Raw genomic sequence first — 8,730 nt, forward strand, 5'->3', positions numbered from 1 at the left:
TCAGGTTGTCCCAAAAGCTCTCTGAAACATCTACAGCTGATCCAAAATGCTGCAGCCAGAGTACTGACGGGAGTTAACAAGAGAGATCATTTTTCTCCTATACTGGTTTCTCTTCATTGGCTTCCTGTTAAATCTAGAATAGAATTCAAAATCCTTCTTCTGACATATAAAGCTCTTAACAACCAATCTCCATCATATCTTAAAGACCTGATAGTACCATATTATCCTAGCAGAACTCTTCGCTCTCAGACTGCAGGCTTACTTGTTGTTCCTAGAATCTCTAAAAGTAGAATGGGAGGCAGAGCCTTCAGTTATCAGGCCCCTCTCCTGTGGAACCAGCTCCCAGTTTGGGTTCGTGAGGCGGACACCCTCTCTATTTTTAAGACCAGGCTTAAAACCTTCCTTTTTGACAAAGCTTATAGTTAGGGCTGACTGGGGGACCCTGACGGGGTGAGCTGGTGTTTTCATTTGCACAACTGACTTCCCCTCTTGATGTCCCTTTAGTTTGCCCCTAGTTATGCTGCTATAGGCCTAGGCTGCTGGGGAACCTCTCTTGATGCACTGAGCCCTTCTCTAACTACCTTTGTATTTACTATATATACCATTATTGCATTACACTAACTCTGTTTCTCCCTGTGTCCTTTCTCCGAGTGTCCCTGGTCCCAGAGCTGGATGCTTCAGATGTGTGGTTGTTCTCCCACCAACTGTAACCCTCTACCTGTAACCCTCTACCTCTATCCCTCTACCCGTCTATCTCTATCCTTCTATCTCTACCTCTTCTGTCCCTCTCAACCTGCCCGGCCAGCAGCAGATGGGTCCCCCCACATTAGAGCCGGGTTCTGCTCGAGGTTTTTTTCCCTGTTAAAAGGGTGTTTTCCTTGCCACTGTCGCCTTTTGGCTTGCTCTGGGGGTCAGGCATATGGGTTCTGTAAAGCGTCTCGAGACAATTTGACTGTAATTGGCGCTATATAAATAAAATTGAATTGAATTGAATTGAATTGAATTGAATTGAATTGAATTGAATTGAATTGAATTGACTAGATAAACCTTTTAGGTCTACATTGGAAGATTTTAAAGTAGAATATTACTCAAAACCATCCTTTAGGTCTACATTTAAGGTGGAATACTCCTTTACACCAAGATTTTTTGGTCTACATTGAAGGATTTTAGGTGGAATGTTCCTTTGAACGAAATTTTTAAGTTTATGTTCAAAGATGTTGGGTGGAATATACCATCAGACCAACCTCCAAGGTCTACAGTAGTGAATTTTAGGTGGAATATACCATTAAACTCACCTTTTAGGTCTACATTGGAGGATTTTAGGTGGAATTTTCTTCCAAACTGTCTTTTAGTCTACATTTAAGGATGTTTAGAATGGTATTTTCTTCCAAACCACCTTGTCAGGTCTACATTTCAGGTGGAATATTCCTCCATACTGACTTTTTTGGTCTACATTGAAGGATTTTTTCTAAGCCACCCTTTCGGGTCTATATTTGAGGTTTTAGGTGGAATATTCCTTTTAACCAGCCCCTCAGGTCTCTTTGAGGATTTTGGATGGAATACTCGGTTAAACCAGCATTTTAGGTGCATGTCCAAGGATTTTTGGTGGAATGTTCCTTTAAGGTGGATGTGTGAGGACCTTGTAGGTGGAATACTCTCTGAAACCAACCTTTTAGGTCAACATTCAAAGATTTAAGGTGAAATATTCCTTTAAATCAACCTCATTATCATGTTTTGATCATTATCAAGTGAGAAACCTCAATCCAGACTCCTCATAATGACGTTTGAGATTTATGCTGCCGTTATTTGTTTAGTCCAGACTAAATGACAGAAATCCACAACTGTAATTTTATTTCAGGACTCGGTTATTAAATGTCAAAACAATCTATGTGACTCTAAAAACTCAACAGCTTTACAAACTCTAAGATTAAACTCTCCATAAGGATCCAAAATAAGTTGGACTTCTACATGAGAGCTTTAATTATTCTTCATGTACTTCCTGAAAAGTTTGGTCAATAAAAAAGACAAAAACTAATATTTTCAGCTGAACTAAAGACAGACTGTGATTTTTCTGCTCACATGTTGTGTTGTTGTAAACATACTCTTTCAAATAAATAGCCGCCTAACCCCCTGGAAACCAGCGTTTGTCCTGTTTTTGTGTTGCTCCTCGGCGACCCTAGACAGACGGGTCGTAATGTTTTTTGAGCAACACACCATACTATGACATTTTTTGAAATGATGGTTCTACTATGGAACCAGTTTGACATGTTCAGGTGTTCTTTGTGTGAAAACTCAGAGATTTCAGGTATCAGAAGGTGGTTTTTCTCTTTGTTTGCTAACTTTCTTTGTTAACTTTCTGCTTCAACTTTAAACTAAATTTACTTGACTAATCCAGCCCTCTGGACTTCCAGTAAGCTGTGTTCCTATTGGCTGTCCAGGTGGCTGCTTGGTGTAATCAGGAACACCTGAGCAGCTCAGTGTCTTCCTGCTTTATTTAGCTGCAGACAAACATTTCCTCTGCTTCTGTTCACCACTGAACTGGGTTTGGCTCCGTTGCCTTTGTTCTTTAGGCGTTGGTTTGCAGCTTCCAGTAGTAAAATCGTCTTTAATGTGCTTCTTGGTGTGTTTTAGGGCTTTGTACCGGATAGTTGTCTTGGTAAATGAGGTTCTTTAGCCACAGTTAGCACATGGTGCTAATGTGTGCAGTGATTAGTGGATTTGGTGCAGCTGAGTTGTGTCTTTATCTTGGCTGTAGTGAGTCTTTAGAGGTTTTTGGTCAGACACATTCTGTATTCTTGTTTGAGAACCAACGTTGGTTGTCCAGAAGGTAAGAATTCCTGTCTTGAGTCTCTGTTCTCAGAGGTTCTCTGGTAGGCTGCAGGAGACTTTAGCGTTTGGGTTGTGCTAGTTTGGTTTTTGTATGGTTTCATTTGTACGACTATCTTGAGGCTCCTCCATGTGGTTTAGTGAGGTTTTCTGGAACAGTTCTACAAAGCAACCTGCAGCAGAAGAGACTTTGAGAGTTTTTAGGAAGTTTTGGAGACCAGACTTTAGAGCAACAGAAACATTTGTCAGCAGTTAGAGCAGGAGAAGGTGAGCTTCAGAGTAGAAATGAGACGGAAACCTTCTTGACCCATGTGGTGAGGTCCTGTACCAACAGTTTGAGCAGGTTGTGAAGAGTCTGTAGTTCTTTGGTCTGAAAGCACAAGAAGAGTCGACTCATTAAAGGAGAAAACAGGAGATATTGTTGCTTCTTCTGTCACTCTGCAGTTTCCTTAGACTGAATATCAAGTTTATATTTTAAATGATTTCCCATGTGAGCCCAAGAAGACTTCAATAAACTCCATCCATCCCCTGGACACAACAGATTTTATTACCATGTTAAATCTTTTTTTTTTTTTTTTGAGTTTTAATCATAGTTTTAGCATAGTTTTTTCTCTTTGCTTGTTTAGTTTTGTCATCTGTGTAAAAGGTGCTAAACAAATAAAGTTGAATTGATAAACTGAAAAATTGACTAACTCATGATTGTGACAACAGAAGTATTTTCATTGTGATTTAAGGGTTTATTTCTTTTTTAAGGTTGGGGTTAAAATCTTGACAGAAAAAGAAGATTAAAGAAATAAACTACATAACAAAAAACAATTAAATCAAAGGGGGAAAAAATTAATACAATAAAACAAAAAAATTTTAAGGATTTTTTTAAATGTTTAATTATCTAAAATATTTTCTCTAATTTTTAATAATTTTATTTTCAAAATTTTGTTTAATTTCATACTTGCATGTTTTGTATCGTGTTTGTCTAATTCAATATTTTGTCAGTTTAATATCATTTAATTGTATGTAATGTTTCATTTTATTAAACTGACAAAATATTGAATTAGACAAAAACGATACAAAACATGTAAGTATGAAATTAAACAAAATTTTTAAAATAACATTATTAAAAATTACAGAGAAAATATTTTAGATAATTAAACATTTAAAAAATAATTTTTAAACAATAATATTAAACATTTAAAAAAATAGAAAACATTAAATTAGATTATTAAACCTTTAAAAAGACAAAACATTTAATTAAAAAATTCAGTGTTTAATTAAAAAATTAAATCTTAAAGACAATAAAACTTCAAATATCAATTAAACAGAAAATACAATGAATCATTTAAAAAGAAAATTAAACATTAAAAGGTGCTAAAACATTTAACAAAGATTTAATTGAAAAATTAAATATTGGGAAAGAAAAAAACAATTGAAACAAGCCGATAAAACATTTGAAACAACAATTAAACATTAAAAAGACAAAACATTTCTAAATCAAATCAGACAGAACAGAATAAAAGGTGAGAAAAGAGCAAAACTAAACGTTTAAGAAGAATCAAACTGAAGACAAAACATTTGAAAAGACACCAGTTAAACTTTAGAAGATCAAATTAAGCAGAAGAGACAATAAAACGATCAAAATGAGCAAAAACAGATAAAGCTTTTTCTAGTCTGAAATGAAAACATCGAGTTGTTTCTTCAAACATTTCCTCTTTCTATGTTCTTGGTTTGATTGTGGACAGATTTACTAAGAACTCATTTAAGAAAACTGCTTTCCAGATAAAGTCTACTAGTAGTTGAAGGCATTGATCAAACTGTTACCTTCTGATCTCCACAAACTTTACTGTTCAGTGAAGAGAATCAAAGTTTGTTCAGGATTTCTAAAAAACCCACAGGTGAAGGTCTGAGAAGCACTCAGATGGATGGTCTAAATGTGAAATCAAGACCCATGGTCACAAGTTTTAAGGCTTCTGTTAACCAGAAAGTTCAAACTAACAGAAAAGTACTGAGAAACTTTTAAGATTTCAGTCCTCAGACTGTCTGAAGGTTCAAACTAACAGAGAAGTACTCAAGAACTTCTAAGATTTCAGTCCTCAGACTGTCCGAAGGTTCAAACTAACAGAGAACTACTCAAGAACTTTTAGGTTTTCAGTCCTCAGACTGTCGAAAGGTTCAAACTAACAGAGAAGTACTGAGAAACTTTTAAAACTTCAGCCCTCAGACTGTCTGAAGGTTCAAACTAACAGAGAACTACTCAGGAACTTAGAAGATATCAGTCCTTGGACTGTCTGAAAGTTCAATCTAACAGAGAACTACTGTGGGACTTAGAAAATTTCAGCCCCCAGACTGTGTGAAAGCTCAGGTCCTGAGGACTCGGGAGGTGTGGAGGCTTTGGAAAGTCTTGGAACTGAGGGTTCCACCCTCCAGCTCAAAGGCTGAAGTCCAACCTCCTGAGAAAAACGGTCGAGTCGAGACTCGAGTTAAAAAAAAACTCGAAAATGACAAAAAATAGATGATAAATGCGCAAAAAAAAGAGAATTTAGTATCTGAGCGAGTAGCTCAGGGGGATAAGAGGAGAGACGACAGAGCGGAGGGTCGCAGGTTCAAGACCCACCACCGGCCTTTTTCTTTCTTTGTCTTTGTCAGAATTTTGAGAAAATTTAAGAAGTGTCTGGTCTTGAACCAGCGACCTGCAGCTCCATAGGCAAATCCTTAACTCACTGAGCTACAGATCAGATGAAAAGACATAATTTCGTCGTCCCTTTGACATCGTAGTTTCCGAAGTAACCACATGGGTGGAGCCAAGGCGGAGTCTGGGTGGAGTCAGGGCGGAGAGTAGGCGGGGAGGTGGGTGGCGGCCTCCCCCCTCTACTCCCCCACCTCCCTCCACCACCCACCACACCTTCCCCCGCCCGACGAGTTCTTCGAGTCTCCACGAGTTCTTCGAGTCTCCACGAGTTCTTCGAGTCTCCACGAGTTCTTCGAGTCTCCATGGGTTTTCCCCGAGTTTCTGGAGTTTCCACCAGGTCGGAGGCAGAACAAGTTGTCATGAAGAGGTGTTGAAGTCGGCCAGGATGGAGTGACTTTTTACAGCGACTAGAAGGAAGACGACTAGAAGAGCAGGTCTTTAACCACCATCCATAAAATCCATGGAGTCAGGTCCACAGAAATAAAGGGACGTCAACTTTTATTAAACTCTAGCCAGATGTTCAACTTGATATCTTTGACATTTTTAGCACCGCAAACCTTTACTATCACACTATCATTTATTTGGACTTTAATGGAATCCACCAGCAGATTTAGTTTGTGTTGACAAACTTTATTCTTGTCGTCGTGGGACTGCAGTATTTAAAACGCTTCCTTCTATTTCACCTCATGTTTATTAGTTTTAGTTTAGAAAGTTATTTTAGTTGTCCATTAGTCTCTTAAAAACCAAATAATAAATTGGATTAGTCAAGAGGTTAAAATTTCTTACTTTGTCATATTTTAAATATGACAAAAAAATTGTAAAAATAAAGCGTCGTGAGACAATTTGACCTGTAATTGGCGTTATATAAATAAAATTGAATTAAAACTGTATGTATCTTGTAATGTTGGAGTAATTCAGCCATATATGTTGGAAAACACATTTTCTTTGTCCATTAATCTGTTGATTGTTTTCTCCAATAACTCATTTCTTCTTTTGGTTTATAAAATGTCAAACCCAAATATATTCAGTTTACTGTCATAAAAACCAAAAAGATTTACATTTGTGATGCAGGAATCAGGCAGTTTTTCACTTTTTATCTTAGTTTAGTCAGAAAGATAGTTGATAATGTGTGAATTGTTGCAGCTTGTGAGCTGTAGAAGGTTTTAATCTTTGGGGCCGAGTGTCAGAAAACATTTAGAAACCAACATCAACAAAACACTCAACAAAGATTTGAACATCATTTGCATGATAATGTCTAATTAAAGGACATTTATTTCCAGCGTAAATGTGTGATATTTATCCTCTGGAGCTTTCTCTTCACATCGTCTTCCACCTGGACTGGTTTGGTCGGGAGCATGTGCAACAAACATTTGAAAAACTGCACTTTAACATCAATGAATGACACTGAAGTTTAATCTCTACATAAATGAGACTGAGTCTGGATGTGCTGCTCTGTCATTAACTCATAAGTTTAGGGAAAGTTAGAACAAAAGAGGACAGTTCAGATAAGACTTGAGAATGAGCTTATTCTGAACAAACATCTCATACTTTCTGAGCTTCAGCAAATCTAGCAAGATATTTTAACAACAAGCAACTCAAGAGATCCAGAAGTTGGAGAGAGTTAGCTTTAGCTGAGCCAAAGAACATGTGGGACGCTAACCTAGCAAACATTTCAGACTTTTCTCTGTGAATTCTGAGAAATAATTTCCTATTTAATGACAGAGCTACACATTTTAACTCAGTCTCATTAAAACAGACTCTAATTCAGTGTCATCCATCCATATTAAAGTGCAGTTACCCAAAATGTTTGTTGCATGAGCTCCAACAAAACCTGTCCAGGTAGAAGGCCACTTTGACAAACAGGAAGTGGAAGATTCCAAGCAGATTTATAGAAGGGGGAACCGGACTGTACTAAGTGTGGTCGAGTATAGAGGGGTGTTTTGTGGGTTTTTAAGGCTGATGATGATTATTAGTGAGACATTTGGAGTAGATATTCATTTGCAGTAAATGAAAGTATTTATAATCTTGGACTTAAAATTAGAAGAACACAAACTCTAACAGAAAACTTTGTTGATACGTTTTTGTTTTGTTTACAGATGTTAAGTTAAAGGAGTTTTATTCGTGACGTATAACCAATCAAATCACTCCAGAAGACAGAGCGACCACAGGTAGATACAGGTTCAGAGCCAAAGTAGCACCATTTTTAAAAGTATTTATTACCATAAATCAGTAAAAAATAAAATACTGATAAGCAGTAAATCAATCAGCCCACAATTACTACAATTCTACAATGTATGTCTCTTTCCTTTGACTTATTTGCATAATATACGATGTATATGATGGCGTTTTTTCATCCCAAAGGCTATACTATGATGTTTTCTAAGAGACATACGATGATACTCTGCTTGTTCTGGCTCTGGGCCACTGCACTCCTCCTCCGTTGTTTTCTGGATTGTACTCAGCTGCATGCCTTCGTCCACCCGGCCTCCGTTGACTCGTCCCGCCTGCCGTCTCTGGAGCTGAAGCTGGATTGGAACAGACCAAAGTACAGTCCAATCACGATGCCAGCTGCCTCTCAAAAGGCTCCTTCATCTGGCAGGTGGCAGCACTTCTTCTGAGGGGAAGCTGAGCTGGCCCAGCAGAACTTTGGAGATGTGTTCCAGTGGTTGGTGCATGTGTGGGGAGATAGAGAGGGACCTTTGAATTGTTCAGAAAGGAAAACAGGGAACCCATTGGTAGGTTTAGTTTAGGATGCTACTGCGGTGTGTTTTTGGGTTTAAAGAGGTGAACAGGAAGAGGTTTTTTTTCATATTGATTATCTTTTACTTTGTTCCTGGTTGGAATGCCCATCAATGTCAACATGAAGTTCACTTTTAGTTCTGTTTATTTATTTTTATTTTACTAACACCCATTTGCTTTTAAGCCCCTCACATGTTGTGTTGTAAACTTACTCTTTCAAATAAATACTCGTCTAACCCTCTGGAAACCAGCGTTTGGACTGTTTTTGTGTTGCTCCTCACTTACTTCAGACAGCCAGAACGTAACGTTTTGTGGACTAAAGGCTATACTATGACGTTTTTAGTGACATACTATGCTATGACTTTGTTGTGACATTTTGGACGACATACTAAACTATGACGTTTTTGTTACATTTTGGACGACATTCTAAACTATGACGTTTTTGCCACATTTTGTACGACATTCTAAACTATGACGTTTTT

General features: G+C 37.6%; 1 long non-coding RNA gene across 1 annotated transcript in view; it reads right to left on the reverse strand.

Annotated features, from left to right (window-relative positions):
- Positions 1–7,705: 7,705 nt before the first annotated feature.
- Positions 7,706–8,730, reverse strand: part of LOC129347361 (uncharacterized) — a 2,060-nt gene continuing 1,035 nt past the window's right edge. The window contains exon 2 of the long non-coding RNA XR_008599427.1: positions 7,706–8,206. This is a non-coding gene — a long non-coding RNA (uncharacterized LOC129347361). The remainder of the gene's footprint in view (positions 8,207–8,730) is intronic.

This window comes from Amphiprion ocellaris, chromosome 18 (genome assembly GCF_022539595.1).
Source record: "Amphiprion ocellaris isolate individual 3 ecotype Okinawa chromosome 18, ASM2253959v1, whole genome shotgun sequence".
NCBI lineage: Eukaryota > Metazoa > Chordata > Actinopteri > Pomacentridae > Amphiprion > Amphiprion ocellaris.